The sequence below is a fragment of the Candoia aspera genome, chromosome 1, assembly GCF_035149785.1.
Source record: "Candoia aspera isolate rCanAsp1 chromosome 1, rCanAsp1.hap2, whole genome shotgun sequence".
Lineage (NCBI taxonomy): Eukaryota > Metazoa > Chordata > Lepidosauria > Squamata > Boidae > Candoia > Candoia aspera.
The window spans coordinates 152,831,215-152,849,527 of record NC_086153.1 but is presented as its reverse complement, the minus strand read 5'-3'; the positions used below and the strand labels follow the sequence as shown (position 1 = coordinate 152,849,527).

Below are 18,313 nucleotides of genomic sequence, written 5' to 3'. Positions count from 1 at the left end.
ATGGGGCAATAGTAAGACAGTAGAAATTAGCTTGACCTATGACTCTTGCCAGTTAGATTTCCAACAGATATCAGGGTAGAATACCTCTCAATTGTTACTACCAGGTACCTCTTTGAAAGTTTGATCACTGACACAGAAAAGCCTCATCCATATTTTCTCCTTGACCAAGTGGTCCATAATAAACTCTTACAACAACAACACTTTTGTTTCTTTTTTTATTCTTACCCAAACACTCTCAACAGGATTGCAACACTTCAAGTCATGAATTGCTGTGCAGGCATGTACTTTCTTCACAGCACAACACTGCCTCCCTTCCAGTTGAGTCTGTTCCTTTTGAATAAGTTGTAGCCTTCCAGGGTTATTTCCCATCATGTGTCTCTTCATCAAGTTTCAATAAAGCCTATGACATTTTGTCCTCATGTGTTATGATTTCTAGTTCTCTGTGTTTGTTTCTCATACTCTGTATGTTCCAAGTCCTCTCTCTGCCATCCTGCTTCTCCCTTTGTCCTCTGCATTGTTGGCCTTGGTCCCATAGTTACCTGAACTATCTTCCAGAATCAATACAAAACAGGCAATATTGTTCCCCAACATACAATTTGAGGACATAAATTATGAAAAACAGGCAACATGATTTCACACTCCGTGGTCATATATTTAGTTCTGTGCTTTCCCCTTATACTCTAGTTTAATGTCCTTCCAATGATAGGTCCCTGCTGATCACATCCTTCACATTTTCTGAGATGTAGCTTATCCCTTGCCAGGAATTCTTCATGTAGGCCGTGCAGGCTACATTTGAAAACACAGAGAAAACCTTTAAAGATTTTGTGGGGTGCCACAGGGCTTGGTCCTTTCTGCCTTTCTCCCCTTGTGTTTAACATCTATATGAGGCTGCTGCATGAGGTCATCCAATGCTTTGGGGTGAGGTATCACTACTATGCTGATACCCAGCTTTATATTGCCACCCCAGGCCACCAGAGTGATGTCATGGACATCCTGTCCCAGGGTCTGGAGGCTGTGGAGCCCTGGAGTGGGTGCAACAGGCTTCAGTACAACCAAGCAAGACTGAGTGGCTTTGGATGTTTGGATCTTCTGGTGCTGGGGACCTTCCATTGTTGGTCTTGGATGAGGTGGCACTGGCTGACCTGGTATGCAATCTGGGGGTCCTTCTGGACTCATGGGTCCTGCTCAAAGAACAGGTTGCAACCATGCCCAGGAGGGTCTTTGCACACCCTTGGTTACTGGACTGGGAGGCCCTGATCATTGTCACTCATACCGTCATGACCTCCCAACTGGACTACTGCAATGTGCTATACATAGGGCTGCTCTTGAAGAGGATTTGGATGCTTCAACTGGTGCAGAATGTGGCAGCACAGGTAGTAAATAGTGCCTGTTGTTTGCCACATGTAATACCACTACCCCATGAGTTGCACTGGTTGCCAGTGTGCTTCCAGGTGCAATTCAAGGTACTGGTTGTCACCTTTAAAGCCCTTCATGGCTTGGGGTCAGGTTACTTGAGAGACCATCTCTCCCCAGTTGCTTCTACTTGTCCAATATGGTCAGGAAGGATGGGTATGCTTCAGGTCCTGTTGGCTAAGGAATGCCAGTTGGTGGGGCCCAGGAGGTATGCCTGTTCTGCCATATCGCCTGCCCTAAGAACAGGTCGGAGATGGGCGGTGACAAATTTAATAAACAAACAAACAAACAAACATTCACCCTCTGGAGATCAGGATGGCACCGACTCTGCTGGCCCTTTTGTAAGGCCCTAAAGACCTGGATCTGGGCCTGTGCCTGGAGCCCCAAGTGTGTGCAGGGACTAGTTTCTTGGTGGTCTTAGTGATTATGGGATATGATATTTTCTTGGCTGAGATGCATTTTAATTTTTGTATTGTTGCAATTGTTTTTAACTTTATTTTAATTTTGTTTGCTGCCCAGAGTCACTTGTTGAGATGGGTAGCCATACATATTGAATAAATACATAAAATCCATTTCTGTCCATCCTTTCATCTCACAAAAAGTAAACTTGCAGATTATTAAATCTATGTCAAATTGAGACAGTCATTTAATTCATACGTCCCCAAAGTATTCTATCTGATAACACCAGTCCCCTGCAGTTATTCTTATATTGCTCACTCAGAAGACTTGAAGCAGAAAAACGGTATCTAAATATTCCATGTTGCATAGACGATCCTGACAAACTGAGAAGCCAGGGCCAATCTAGCCATATCCATTACATTTTCTTCATTTTTAGTTAAGACATTCTAGGAACCATAAAGAAGGTCAGAATGGCAAACTATTTCCACAGTATCATCAAAACAGCTACATGGTCCTTCAGCTTCCTTGCGGGTTCTAGCAGGGGAGCTATTATATATTCCTGATCAGAATGGTACATTTCTATCTGGGATGGTCCTACCCTTCTGCTGAGAATGCAGCTTCAGTAGGGAGGCTTACTGAATAGGGAAACAGGAACGGGTTACCTGCCTAGCCATCCAGATCAGCCACATCAAACCCTGTGATCAGTGGGGTGATTGATGCCCCAGCTAGGTCACCCTCATTTTTTAATAGTTTCTTCCACATTTCAGTCAGCTTGCATTAAATAAGACTTCTAGAATCGATCTGCTTTTCTTCATTCTTTGGCAAGCTGAAAATAGTTGGAGAGAAGTCTGCATTTTTTCTCTCTACTTATTTAACTATCCCAGTCAAATTATACTGATTCTTTGCATGCACAATTTTCATGAGAATGGGAAGAAAGAGAGGGAAAAACCCATAAGATCAGTACAAGATGAAGCACATTCTGGCTACCATACCTAAAGATGTAAAAGAAAATTCACGCATGAGGATTATTCCATATTCCAACTTGGAAGGGGAAAAAAGGCTATTTTTTATTTTAATTTCTTCCTCCTCCTATTTTCCTCAGTAGAATGTTCAGAATGAGCCTTTGAAGACCATAACTTATTAAATTGGGTGTAAATATGCCAGCCACTAGAAGCATTTTTTTAAGTGAAGACAATATGGTACCTGAGACTAAACAATCAACTAAGGCAGTAGTTTGTCTTCAGTCCTAGACCTCAATTCTTTGACTTCTGCAACTGCGTAATTTAAGTGCTTTGTCAAAACGTATAGCATTCCTTGAAGTGCTATTCATTTAGCCTTCAACATCTGTCTTTGTGTTTGGAGTTTGTCTTGTATTTTTTCCCTTCTTCTGTGCTTCACAAGGCTCTACAGCCAGCAGTCTCCCTCCCTCAAGGCTCAGGAAGTCCTCATCTTGGGTGGATCACCATATACATGCCGAGGGGTGGGTGGAGGACCTCGTAATCCCTTTCCAGTCAATCCTACATTAATTTAGTATCTGCTGCTAAAACGTAGCCACCATAGCACCTTCCATAGCAGCAATGGCTGCAACCGAAAGCTTACTTCAGCCCAGTTCTTTCTGTTGCCTTCCAGAAGCATCAGAATGGGCTGATAGTGCAGGACTGATTAAATCTGGCTGCAGGTTGGTAGTTCCTGTCTCCAGCTCTGCACTGTGATTTATTTAGAAATAAGTGGCACCTTTTGTGAAGCTTTTCCAGACTAAGGTTCCCAAAGGCAATCAAAAGGAATCTAGAAAAGAATTCCACTCTTCCTATGCCTGAGTCGATATTGATGCATTAACAGGGAGGGATCCTTTTGCTAGATTTCCATTGCTTGTCTTGGGAGGTGTTTGTTTCTCACCCAGCATAGCTCTTGTTGGTAAACCTAATTATAGTCCATAGGGAAGAAACATTTGGCTAATCCAATTATGACTATACCTATAATCCAGGAAACTATGTAGGACAACACATCTGATTCTTAAGGTAGTTTTGTACAAAATTATTTATTACTCTTTAATCTCATTTCATCACCATTTCATCACACCAGAATGCTACTAAAAAGAGGGACTATTTCACCCCAAAAGGTTATTTTTCTTGTTGCCACATAACCCTTTAAAGGTAGTTGGAGAAAAGCCTCCACTATAATTTTTAAGACACAGGGAGGCTGAGGCAGGGCGAGGCACTCTTTTGGATATATGTATCCCAGACTATTGGGGCTTCAAATGGCAGTACAAGCAGCTTAAAGCGATCTTTTTATGAACAGGAAGTGAGTTCAGCTCCTTCAAAATTGGTGTATTAAGGGCTTCCCAGTGGGAAAGATATAAGGCATCTTAACCTTAACATGAAGGCATCTTAATGTGCTCCTGTATGATGGATTACCATCCAAAGTACAAACAAATGTATTTGATAGCAATAGCAGATGTTTTATTTTGTTCACTCCCAGAAGCCTCCAGGTTCTCTTTAAGACATACTCACAACTGACACATTACAGAAGGCAGCAACCACATCCATCCCAATCCTCCATCCTGTCCTACTACTGCTACAAGGGTCTGACATTAGGGTTTTTGGGGACACATGTCAGATCAGCATCTTCATCTACAGTTAATCATGGATGAGAGGTGCTTCACCTGGCATTAAGAAACACCCCCAGGCCGGAAAGCAGATTAAAAGGACCATCCAAATTCCTTTGGTTGGGCGAAGGATTAGAATGGCTTTTGAATGCTGTCCTCCCCCCCACCACTTTTTATAGAGAATTCTATACCTTGAATTTGACTGCAAAAGCAGGATACAAATGCAACAGATAAATAAATAAAAGAAAAATATGGAAGTTCCAAAATTCAATGTTTAAGGGGACCTCTCACAGCACACTAGCTTTTTATTACCCCAAGGCAAGTCTTTATACCCATAAAAGATTACTCAAAGTGTTCCATCATTTTACCTGAACCAAAAAGCAAGGCAACATAATTTAGGGAAAACTATTTAAATAAGTATCATTACTGTATCATTAAAAGTTGTCAAAATGTTTTTTGCTACTTGACATACTGTCATCATTAAAGCTTCTCTACCAGGATGCCAGGGACACAGTCCATTGAACAAATGAATAAAGGGGCTTGTAGAATTGGGAAAATATAAATGAATTCATCACTTATGGGAGAAGAAAGAAGCACCAATAGAAAGGTAATGGATGTTTGAGGGCATTTTTTCCTGGAATCTCAATTAAAGCTGATGTTTTACAGGCTTTTTAGATAGCACTTTGATGAATTTTCTTTCAAAACTGTCTCCAATCTTCCAGATAAATCAGTGCCACAAACTAGATATCAGCTCTTCTAAAGATATGCAGTTTTGGGGACAGAAGAAGTAATTTAAGATTTTAAATATAAGAAGTAATCACACAGATTTTTGTGGGGGGGGGGACTACTTATTTCTAACATTAGTTCTCTGAACACTCCGCACTGCTATCAGATTCAAATGCACGTAACAGTTATTCCTTAATTAATAAATCTAACTGTACAACTATTCTTAGCAACATAACTCTAAACTGGACTGTAATTTAAAACTCCAATATCTTTCTCCTTCCAAAACCTGCCTATTCTCATGTAAGTCTGAAGGTAGAGCTCAGCAGAGCTACCATTCTGAGTACCATTCTCAGCAAAACTACCATTCTGAGCTCAGCAAAACTACTGCCGCACTTTATCCCTGTGTGGACTCCTGAAAGAGTTAATGCTCCTTATGCAGTATTCGTGTTCAACGAAGTTTACTCAAATGAAAAGAGAACTGCAGCTTCTGATACATCTACAGAGATTGAATGTGGCTTTCCATGCATTCAGAGATTGAAGAGAGCATGGCTCGATGAGGACAGGATAAAGAAAAAGAATGTGTGCTGTGCAGAGGCAGCTAGCTTTGTATGAGAGTTCCAGGAATATTAGCTTGGCGTTCAGCACACAAGGTCAGAACTCAAACCCTGACAGCTGAAAGCCTGAAGCGATCAAAGGCCGGAGTACACTGGGTGTTGTCAGCTTACATTCCCGTGAAAGCCAATGTCTAAACCTGGAAGTTGGGAAGGGATGGCCTTGTTTGGGACTCATGTTTAAGCCAACTGACCTGGTGTACACTCTCTAGAGTCATTCCTTCAGTTGTCTACTATTGTGGACTTCACAGTAAAGTTTTGGGTTCATGGACTGTCTGTAAGATTATTTGCAGTTCTCTGAACATTTAGCACTATTTTGGGTCCTTCTCTAATGAAAACATAATGTCATCAGTACGGATGGTGAGCAGGAGGAGGCCCCTATCCAGGGGGGAAAATGCATGTGCAGTTTAGAGACTTTGAGCTGTCATTCAAAGAAACCCAGAACAGACCCACCTTGAGTTTTGGGGTTTATCTGTCTGGGTTTTCCCACGCGTCTTCAGTTTGGTAGGATTTTCTGTCAACAATAGCAGTATATAAAACACTAGAGACTTTCTCCGCATCTTGGTGTGGTCTTTGCTTAGTCAGGACACATAGGGTTGCTATTTTGCACGTACTTTCCTTACCATCTTAGGTGCTTTTCCCGTAAGGGCAGGATTTCAGTCACATACATGAATGTTGAAAGTTTACTGGTCAGTTCAGAAGTTAAAACAATTTTCTGAAATGTCGAAGGTTACCTGAAAAAGCAGTTTTAAAGTGGTTTGCACTTCTACATCAACTTTCCTGAGGACATGCTGAGCACTGTAGAGGATTCTGAGAAGTATTTTACTTTACCCATTGTCTTCCTCCATCAGAAAATATTGCACCCAAACAATATTTTGAAGGAAATATTGGAGGAAGAGATAGCTGAGTATCAGTAACCTGGATTCCAAGTCCCCCAGGTCCTACAGATTGTATCATTCAGGAACTCTTATAAACTTCCGTGGAAAAAAAGCTCCTCCACAGCTTGAAATCACTGAACTAAAACCCTTCTAAATTCTGAGCACACGTATGAAGAGTTTAGCTAAGAGGCTTGTATAGATAAATAATTTGACTGAAAGCCACTTCAGTCTGAATTGCACTATACTGTGGACTAGTGATTTTCCAATAAAATCTGATTATGCAGAGGAACAGAATGGGAATGCCACTAAAATCCAAAAAAATTTATATGGTATTAGTCCTCGCTCATTTCCATAGTGTTTCTAGCTGCTTAATTGAAGTTTAGTGCTGCAAAAGGACCATTGCAAACACACATCTTAATATTAATACCTCTCCAAACTGCTCCTTAAGATGCAGTTTCCTCCCAACCTTTCGAGTCACAGAAGTAGCAAAGTATTTGTGCTAGAAGACAGCAGAGAATACAGCCTTGTATGGCTGTGATTACCAGAGCTCTTTACCCACCTTCAGTTGTCAAAGGAAAAGTAAAGTTAAATAAAGGCCGTTATATGAAAGAAATCCCTTCTTTCCTCCAGCATATATCTTAAGTGTAGACAGAAGTAAAAGATAAGCATATTCTTGATCATTCCCAAGTTATGTACATCTCAACAAATGCACTGAGGGGTCAACAAATTAAAGTGCCTCTTCAAGATTCCATTCCAGGTTCCATTCAGGTTTTTTTTAAAGATGTTCCAATGCTTGATTAGCATTATCACAGACTGAAAAGCCCTAAGCCTTACCAAAGCAAAAAGGGCACCCTTTTTATCAGACTGTATTGAGAAACTATTTTGTTTCAAGAAAATTTACAGGGGATCCTGAAGTATTAAAAGATATTTTAGCTAAAACGGGATATATTGGCAGATGTATTTAAAAACATGTATTCTTTCATCACTAACAATTCCATTATGTTGGATGATGATGATGATGATGATGATGATGGTTGGTCACACAGTCAGCGAGATGTTTAGACTGGATTTGGCATTTTTGTCCACCTATCGAGTCCTTCCCAAGGTCTTGGGATAGGCAGATATTGTTGTTTAATAATATTAAAGGTATTGTTGCAGGATGTAAGCTGTTCCAAGTAAACCTGCCTTTTGCAATTGACTGATGGTGATCTTGTCAATGCCAGTGGTGTTCAGGTGATGCTCCAGATGTTTTGGAATTGCACCCAAGCCACCTATTACTATTGGTACTACCTTGGCTTTCTTTTGCCACAGTCATTCTACTTCTATTTGCAGGTCTTTATATTTTGTGATTTCCTCCAGTTCTCTCTCTTCTATTCTGCTGTCTCCAGGTATTGCAATGTCTGCTATCCAGACTTATTATTATTAGTGTTTACTGCATCATTATGCCACTGAAAAATTTTGCACTTGAAGGGACATGAGAAGTAATGTTAAATATTACGTAATCAAGATTATTACGTAATCTGTCAAATTTGTATATGAATGATAAAATTCAGACTTAGCACTAGTTAGACCAATAAAACCAATGGAAGAAATTAGTTGTGGCCAGTCCAACACCGCTGATTTTAATCTGGATTTCACTCATAGTTCCTAATTTACAGAAGCAAACAGATGATTCACTGGAGGGGACAGAAGTGTAAAATAGGCTTGAATATCTCAGATATCATGCTTAATTAGCAAGATGGAACCCAGAAACAGATACAGAGAACATGCTAAGCAGAACAAATCATGTATGGTGAGAGATAGTGTCTTGTACTGCACTTAGATACATGTCCATACCAAATAAAGATACTAAATGTTAAGATGATTAGATAGTCTGTGTTTTCTTAGCAAGCGGGTTGCAACTCCAAAAAGCAAAGATTCATTTGCTCCCTTGTCTCTATCCAAGGTCCTGAAATACCTGCTTCTCTCTATCTTCGTTCTCGCTGAACCTGGATTTTGACTGCTACTTTTCAGCCAAATTTCTTTCTCCACTCCAGAGAGCTTGACAGAACTGCACTCTTCTTCTAACTGATCCAAATGTTCCTCTTGGCCAGAACTAGACTCTGAATGACTGAATTATGAAACAAAAGGTTCTGTTTCAAATGCCAGCTCTACCCTAACTTGAGCAGGTAGCTGTAGGCAATTCAATTCTCCACCCACTTCAGTTTCCCAACTGGAATTAATTAATGCACACACATTCACACACTGGCCTAAATTATAGGACTGCTCTAAGGACTGTTACAATGTAAGTGTGTGAAAGCACTATATGAATGCTAAGATTATATTAGGATACATGACATCACACACCCAAAAATATAGGAGAAGCTCTCTATGTTTAGGCTATTTTCTGCTTCCACTTCTACCCACAGCTGAAGAATGGTTGCTATGCAATGTGTCAGATGCTATTTCAGCTCCAAAATTCTGCCTGATGCAGACTCTCTATATTTAGCTCACAAAATATGTTATTAATAAAAATCAAATTCTCATTAAACTTGGATGCATTCTAGTAAAAATCACACGGTATTTTAGAGGCAAAGCCATCTATGCAAGCGATGTTAGTCTGTACAAATGTGTACTTACAAAACAGCATTGGCCAAGGTACCTAGCAACATAGGTATACTGCAAACTCAATTACTATGGTATGTCACTGTATTATATTGTATTTCACAATTACAAGGGGTAGTTGAAAATATAAGAAACATTCAAGAGATAGACTAAAAAAAATATTTTCTTATGCAACAGCTCATTCTACAAGAAATATCTGAAGGCTAGCAAGAATAAGATTTGCCACCTCCAATCATACTCTAGCATTTGTTTTCAAACTCTGTAGAGCACCTACATTCACCTGACATCTGAATATTTATTCCTGACATTCAGATTTCAACATTCAGGCTTCAATGAAGGCATATTCCTTTGACCTAAAGGGAAACCAGCAAGAGATGGATCAAGTTGTAGAATTATACTGTTGGAACAGTCCATTCAAGCCCTTGAGTTTAATGCCCTGCTCTGTGTAGTAGTCCAGATCACAACAACACTGACAGATGGCTTTCCAGCCTCCCCATAAAATCAGCTAGAGAAAGAGAGTCTACTGGTGAACTGCTTGTACTGATAGGAATGTGTTTTTTCCTTACACTTAGAGCATGAATCTGTTATTTTGCATTCTTCACACTGGAACTTTGATGCATCTTTTCCCTTGTGCCACTGTTCAGTATTCAAAGAATACTATGATATCTCTTCTCAGTCTCTTCTTAAGGCTGAATGTTGCTAATACTTTCAATCTGTCTTCATAGGATTTATGTTTCTAGAATCCTGATTACCTTGTTGCTCTTTTCTACACTTTTTCCAGAAATTGTCTGAAACTCTTTTTAAAGAGTGGTTTTTTAGAACTGGATACAATATTCAAAGCTGGGTCTGACTGACTCAGAATAAAGTGGAGATAGTAATTATATCTCTATAGATGTAACATAGAATTGCATTTGCAGCCATATCACATGGCTTGCTCATAATCAGTTTGCAATCATTCATTAATCCAAGGTCTTTTTCAGAAATATTACTATTAAACCAAGTATAAGGTAGTCCTCGCCTTTCGACTGCCTTGTGCAGCAACCATTCCAAGTTGTGATCGTGCTAAAGAAAAAAAACCCACTTTGCAATCAATGCTTGTATTTATGGCTGTCACAGCATCCCATAGACACATGATCACCATTCGCATGCTTTACAACCTGCTTGTGACAAGCAGAGTTAATACAGAAGGCAGAAGTAAAATCATAAGTCCCAGTCATGTGATTTTTCACTTAGTGACCACATTGCTATGCTTAACAACCAAAGGGGAAGTAAGGTCATAAGCCCAATTGTGGTCACTAAAGCTAAGACTACCTGTTTCTTATCTTATACTGGTTCATTTGATTTCTGCTTCCTAAAAGAAGCATGTTGCATTCTGTTATTTTCATCCCATTTCTTTTTTCTTTTTAAATTCTATTTGTGTTTTCTAAGGCACAAGTTATCACACAAAATGTATAATTTACAAACATGATCAGCTTTTCTTTCATTCCCTCATTCATGTCATTAATAAAAATATTTAAAAATATACTATAGGAGCGGATTGTACCTTATGGCACCCTATTCAGTACGTTACTTCAGTTTGATAAGGAGCCACAGACAAGCCCTTTTTAGTATGATTTTTGAGAAAACTATGTATCTCCTTCATTCTCAAAGCATTAGAATGTTATAGAGCACTTTCTCAAATGCTTTGCTGAAAATGAAGATATATTATGCCTACAGCATTCCCAAAATCTATTACAGAAATTAGCTGATCAAAAAGCAAGCTTTGGTTAATCTGGCAACTAACTTCTTGAGAATACTTTGCTGAATTCTGGTAATTACAGAACTGTTTTCAAAGTCCTTTCTGCTTTATAATCTAGGCCTATCAACATCAGCTGACTGGTCTGTAATTTATCTGGTCATAGAGATTTAAACTCGTTTACATAAATGGATATTCTCAAATCACGTTTATCTCAATCTTCAATCCTGTCCCTTCATTCCATTCTGAATTTCCTGATGGAACACATACCCTCTAGTACAGGAAAATTAAGCCAAAGTAACAAGCTGAATGGCACTTCCACTTGTTTCCTGTTAGGATTTTGTCATTTTCATTGGACATCTAATTATTGTCTCTTCTTTTTTATTTTGAAATTATTTTTAAATGCTTTTTATTGTTTTGCATTAATATTTTTAAAAATGCTCAAGACAGCTAACAATAAAACCAACAATATATTTTTAATATACTGAAACAATAAGAAATGTGAAATCATCTAAAAACAAGAGTAATATACTGTATAAAGCACAGAGCAGCAGTGATAAAATGAATCCATTACAGAGACAAAACATTTACAGACTGAATGTGGTGACACTGAATACTGAAAACAAATTGATGTATGTGTGAATATGTATATAGAAGATAATTTTTCCCCTTTTGGGGGGTAGAAGGCGGAGATATGTTCTACAGTTTACTTTTTCATATTCTGTCCAGAATATTTTCTTGTAAGAATGTGCATCTTCATGTTGAAAACCAAATCCTCCTCTTGGACTAATACATGATCATATCCATTATACCTTTCAAGAAGCTTTGGGGAATTCCTTGTTTTGTGGCTTGCTCTTTCTTCTACAGAAGCAGTGTCTGGTCAATGCTTAAGTGACAATTGATAGTAAATTTCTTTGTTGGGTCATCGTTTCAGAGATATTTCCACACCTGATTCCTCAATGCCTTCAACCATGGCAGAGCTTCTAGTGTACTGCCTTCACTGGAAAAGTTCTTAAAAATACAGGGAGATATTCAGAGATGTATCTGGCTTGAAAATAGCCCATGTCATTCATATTGAACTGTATAGCCCAGTCAAACATCAGGAGTTGATCACAGGAAATTTTTTATGACATTTTGTACTATGTCATAAAATGTTTTATGATAATTTTTATATCATAAAATGTTTTATAAAATTTGCCAAATTTCAATTCCACAGGAGTCATGGGTCCCAGATTTTGGATGCATTCTGTAAGTTAGCCCATTTGAGGTACCTTGGTTCAAAAATTATTGCCCTGTGATGCACCATTTCACCCAGTTAAAAGCTACACACAGACAAACAGGAGAGTCTTAGCAGTAGTAAAGAGACAGATAGATGGGGGTCATGAATTTAGTCTGCAACATAATATACCATTGTCATACAGTAGACTCTCAGTTAACCAGCACCCATGGGGATTGGTAGATGCCAGATAAATGTCATTTCTGGTTGCTTGAAAGTTACTATTAAGCCCTAATACCCACTAGATGGCAGCAGAGAGATACAGATTTTTTTTGCTGGTTGCTTGAGAGTGCTGGGTTTTTTTCTGGTTGCTTGAGAGTGCCGGTTTTTTTCCAGTTTGATTTTTGTGCCAGTTGCTTGAGTTCCAGTTAACTGAGAGTCTACTGTAATAGGACAAGGAAGTCTCACTAATTCATGCTACATATTATTTATTTATTTTATTTATTATTCAAATTATTTATTATTCAAATTTAATTACCGCCCACCTCCCCCAGGAGAGGGACTCTGGGCGGTTTACAATAAAATCAAACTACGATTGTAAATGTTAAAATCTCATAAAACCAGACACATTACAATATACAATTATATATTGTATAATATATGAGAACTGAACCAAATGTACCAGGAAGATCATCTAACTTTCCCAGTTCCTTCCTAACATTACCTGACACTAACATTATTTTTATTATTAACATTATTTCTAACATTTTTGTATACCTAAGCAAATCTGAATCACAAAAACTGAGCAATGAAGAAGGGCTACAATTATATTTACTTATTTATCTATAGTCTGCCACATTCCACATGGACTCATGGCTGAGTACAATAAAAATCAAAATAATTATAGCAGGAATATAGAAATAATATAGAAATTCTCAATAATATAATTGTATAATAATATACAATACAAATAATCCAGAAATCTTTCAAATCCTCAAATATTTTCATAAATTACTAGAATTAAAAATGATGATTATAGGCTTACTGATGACACGTCTTGATTAAATGCCCTTCTGAACAGTTCAGGTTTTAAGAATTTTCTAAAGATCAGTGAAGCCATCTGTGCTTCTGGTGGAAGGCTGTTCCAAAGAGTAGGAACCAGGGCTAAAAACCAAGATGATCTGGCTTTCCCCAGAACTCACATTGGGAAGGAACTCTCAGTAACCCAACCTGAGTTCAAATGAGTAATCTGTAAACACAGCATTTGAAATGTGGAGGCTTTACTGTTCTTGGTTTACCTACTGATTTTGAATGCTGCACCAGAAAAAAACAAAAACAAACAAAAAAAACAGTATTTACCATCATGTATTAAATAAAGAGGAAATGGGCAACTGATTTAATGCAGTCCTTCACCTACGTTGTAGTAATTTCTTACTGCAGCTTTCTCCAAGTTGGTGTCCTCCGGATATGTTTAATCAGAACTTTAATCATCACCAAAACAGCAAAGGAAATATTCATGCTAGCTCAAGAGGATGGGAATTATAACCCAAAGCATTTGGAGGATGCTAGTTTGGAAAAGTGTTGAGGTATGTGTTTGCGTGTTATGATAATATTTTGGAACATTGCACTCAAAAAATAATGAAACAAAATAGTGCTCCCCCTTTCATCACAGACCTTTTGTGCATCAATACAAAGCATGTCTAAGTTTATAGGAAAGAAAACAGATGGTGGCCTGTTCTGAAAAAAAAAAAAGTCTTCTAAATTGCTAATCTAGATACACCCTACGAAGCATTCGCCAAGCTAAACAATGGCCTGGCATACAAAACTCACCGTCCCAATTTAGCTCATCGTAACAATTATTTTTAGACTGATTTATACTCCCTAAAATGACCATATAACAAGAAAAACTTTCAAACAGATTCAGAGATGGTCAGGTTGCTTGTCCCATAAAATCTTCTAATCTAAGTAATAAGTATTTGACAATTTCTCTTTGTCCTCCTTTTTATTCCCAAGTGAAGTATGTTTAAGCACTTTTCATTATCTACGACAGCCCTACAAAATATATAATCTGCCATGCTGAACAGTCTGATAGCCATGCAAGGCAGTCCCTCCAGAGCCTTTTGTTGCCCAAGCTGCATCTCACAAGTCCCAATGTGTGGCTACATGGCTGCCTTCAACATAAAGTGTCAGCAGCTGTACACGATGCGTCAAAGGCCACCACTGTTTCTGCATGATACCTAATAGCAAAATCCACCCTAACTCCTCTTGAAGGACTACACCCACCGTTCTCAAAGCTCAATTTTCAACAGCTCAGATAATCAACGATGGAAATTACAAAAGTCTGGCATCAACTATCAATCAGGAGCTCCAACTGCAGGCAAAAACAATAGCAGAAAGATGATTTCAAAGCTAGTATAGGAAACAAACTTCAGCAAAGGATCATTACCTTGTCATGGTGCTGGAGCTTGAGCACCTCAATGATGCCATGAGCTAAACCGTGAAGGGCCACCCAAGACGGGAAGGTCATGACAGAGAGGTCAGACTAAATGTGACCCCTGGGGAAGGTAATGCCAACCCACCCCAGTATTCTTGCCATGAAAACTAAATGGATCAGTACAACCAGAGATATGTCGGTATACCATCGGAAGATGAGACCCCCAGGTCGGAAGATGGTCAAAATGCTACTGGGGAGGAACAGAGGATGAGTTCAACTAGCCCCAGACGTGATGACGCAGCTAGCTCAAAGCCGAAAGGACGGTTAGCGGCTGACGGTGCTGGTGGTGGACGGCGAATCCGATGTTCTAAGGATCAACACGCCATTGGAACCTGGAATGTAAGATCTATGAGCCAGGGCAAATTGGATGTGGTTATTGGTGAGATGTCCAGATTAAAGATAGACATTTTGGGCATCAGCGAACTGAAATGGACTGGAATGGGCCACTTCACATCAAATGACCACCAGATCTACTACTGTGGACAAGAGGACCACAGAAGAAATGGAGTAGCCTTCATAATTAATAGTAAAGTGGCTAAAGCAGTGCTTGGATACAATCCAAAAAACGATAGAATGATCTCAATTCGAATTCAGGGCAAGCCATCTAACATCACAGTGATCCAAATATACGCCCCAACCACAGATGCTGAAGAAGCTGAAGTAGAGCAGTTCTATGAGGATCTGCAGCACCTACTGGACAACACGCCTAAAAGAGACATTATTTTCATCACGGGAGACTGGAATGCTAAGGTGAGCAGTCAAATGACACCTGGAATTACAGGTAAGCATGGCCTGGGAGAACAAAACGAAGCAGGACATAGGCTGATAGAATTTTGCCAAGACAACTCACTCTGCATAACAAACACTCTCTTCCAACAACCTAAGAGACGGCTTTATACATGGACTTCACCAGATGGACAACACCGAAATCAGATTGACTACATCCTTTGCAGCCAAAGGTGGAGGTCATCTATACAGTCGGTAAAAACAAGACCTGGAGCTGACTGTAGTTCTGATCACGAACTTCTTCTTGCACAATTTAGGATCAGACTAAAGAGATTAGGGAAGACCCACAGATCAGCTAGATATGAGCTCACTAATATCCCTCGGGAATATGCAGTGGAGGTAAAAAATTGATTTAAGGGACTGGACTTAGTAGATAGGGTCCCGGAAGAACTATGGACAGAAGTTCGCAACATTGTTCAGGAGGCGGCAACAAAATACATCCCAAAGAAAGAGAAAACCAAGAAGGCAAAGTGGCTGTCTGCTGAGACACTAGAAGTAGCCCAAGAAAGAAGGAAAGCAAAAGGCAACAGTGATAGGGGGAGATATGTCCAATTAAATGCAAAATTCCAGAGGTTAGCCAGAAGAGATAAGGAATTATTTTTAAACAAGCAATGCGCGGAAGTGGAAGAAGACAATAGAATAGGAAGGACAAGAGACCTCTTCCAAAAAATTAGAAACATTGGAGGTAAATTCCAGGCAAAAATGGGTATGATCAAAAAGAAAGATGGCAAGGACCTAACAGAAGAAGAAGAGATCAAGAAAAGGTGGCAAGAATATACGGAAGATCTGTATAGGAAGGATAACAATATCAGGGATAGCTTTGACGGTGTGGTCAGTGAGCTAGAGCCAGACATCCTGAAGAGTGAGGTTGAATGGGCCTTAAGAAGCATTGCTAATAACAAGGCAGCAGGAGACGACGGCATCCCAGCTGAACTGTTCAAAATCTTGCAAGATGATGCTGTCAAGGTAATGCATGCTATATGCCAGCAAATTTGGAAAACACAGGAATGGCCATCAGATTGGAAAAAATCAACTTACATCCCCATACCAAAAAAGGGAAACACTAAAGAATGTTCAAACTATCGAATAGTGGCACTCATTTCACATGCCAGTAAGGTAATGCTCAAGGTCCTGCAAGGTAGACTTCAGCAATTCATGGAGCGAGAATTGCCAGATGTACAAGCTGGGTTTAGAAAAGGCAGAGGAACTAGGGACCAAATTGACAATATCCGCTGGATAATGGAAAAAGCCAGGGAGTTTCAGAAAAACATCTATTTCTGTTTTATTGACTATTCAAAAGCCTTTGACTGTGTGGACCATAACAAATTGTGGCAAGTTCTTAGTGGTATGGGGATACCAAGTCATCTTGTCTGCCTCCTGAAGAATCTGTATAACGACCAAGTAGCAACAGTAAGAACAGACCACGGAACAACGGACTGGTTTAAGATTGGGAAAGGAGTACGGCAGGGCTGTATACTCTCACCCTACCTATTCAACTTGTATGCAGAACACATCATGCGACATGCTGGGCTTGAGGAATCCAAGGCTGGAGTTAAAATCGCTGGAAGAAACATTAACACTCTCAGTTATGCAGATGATACCACTTTGATGGCTGAAAGCGAAGAGGAACTGAGGAGCCTTATGATGAAGGTGAAAGAAGAAAGTGCAAAAGCTGGCTTGTAACTAAACCTCAAAAAAACCAAGATTATGGCAACCAGCTTGATCGATAACTGGCAAATAGGGGGAGAAAATGTAGAAGCAGTGAAAGACTTTGTATTTCTAGGTGCGAAGATTACTGCAGATGCTGACTGCAGTCAGGAAATCAGAAGACGCTTAATCCTTGGGAGAAGAGCAATGACAAATCTCAATAAAATAGTTAAGAGCAGAGACATCGCACTGACAACAAAGGCCCACATAGTTAAAGCAATGGTATTGCCCGTAGTAACATATGGCTGCGAGAGCTGGACCATAAGGAAGGCTGAGAGAAGGAAGATCGATGCTTTGGAACTGTGGTGTTGGAGGAAAATTCTGAGAGTGCCTTGGACTGCAAGAAGATCAAACCAGTCCATCCTCCAGGAAATAAAGCCAGACTGCTCACTTGAGGGAATGATATTCAAGGCAAAACTGAAATACTTTGGCCACACAATGAGAAGACAGGACACCCTGGAGAAGATGCTGATGCTAGGAAGAGTGGAGGGCAAAAGGAAGAGGGGCCGACCAAGGGCAAGGTGGATGGATGATATTCTAGAGGTGACGGACTCGTCCCTGGGAGAGCTGGGGGTGTTGACAACCGACAGGAAGCTCTGGCGTGGGCTGGTCCATGAAGTCACGAAGAGTCGGAAGCAACTGAATGAATAAACAACAAAATAGGAAACAAAGTGCAACTGATCAGTATTACTTGCCTACTCACAAGAGCACTGCAAACTAAAGTTGTAACATCCTTTGCCTAAAATGTTGCTGTGTTTGTAAAGGCAGTGGATATAATACAATTTTCTACATAATCTTTCACCAAGTATCAATTATTAATAATCTACCCTCCTACTATAAGCCATAACCTTAAGAAATATTTTTTTCTTTTCAAATCTCTCTTTTTCAGAATTACGATGGATTATTTTATCACACAATCAGCAGTCTATGTAACTTTTCTCTCTATGAATCTTTTCAAGTGCTGATAATGTTTGATTTTTAAAAAAAAATCTATGAAGTAGGGCTTGCTGTGGCATTAATCCCTCAAAGTTTCCAATGTAACAACTAAACAAGAGTGTTAAACATATACTCAACAAGAACTGTGTCATCTTGACTTCAGATAAACACAGAATCCTGATTATATGGTTCATCTAATTAGA

At 39.4% G+C, this 18,313-nt stretch overlaps 1 protein-coding gene across 1 annotated transcript in view; it reads right to left on the bottom strand.

Annotated features, from left to right (window-relative positions):
- The window catches only part of PLCB1 (phospholipase C beta 1), a 496,305-nt gene that overhangs the window by 256,263 nt on the left and 221,729 nt on the right, over positions 1–18,313 (bottom strand). The gene's annotated exons all lie outside the window — the stretch shown is intronic.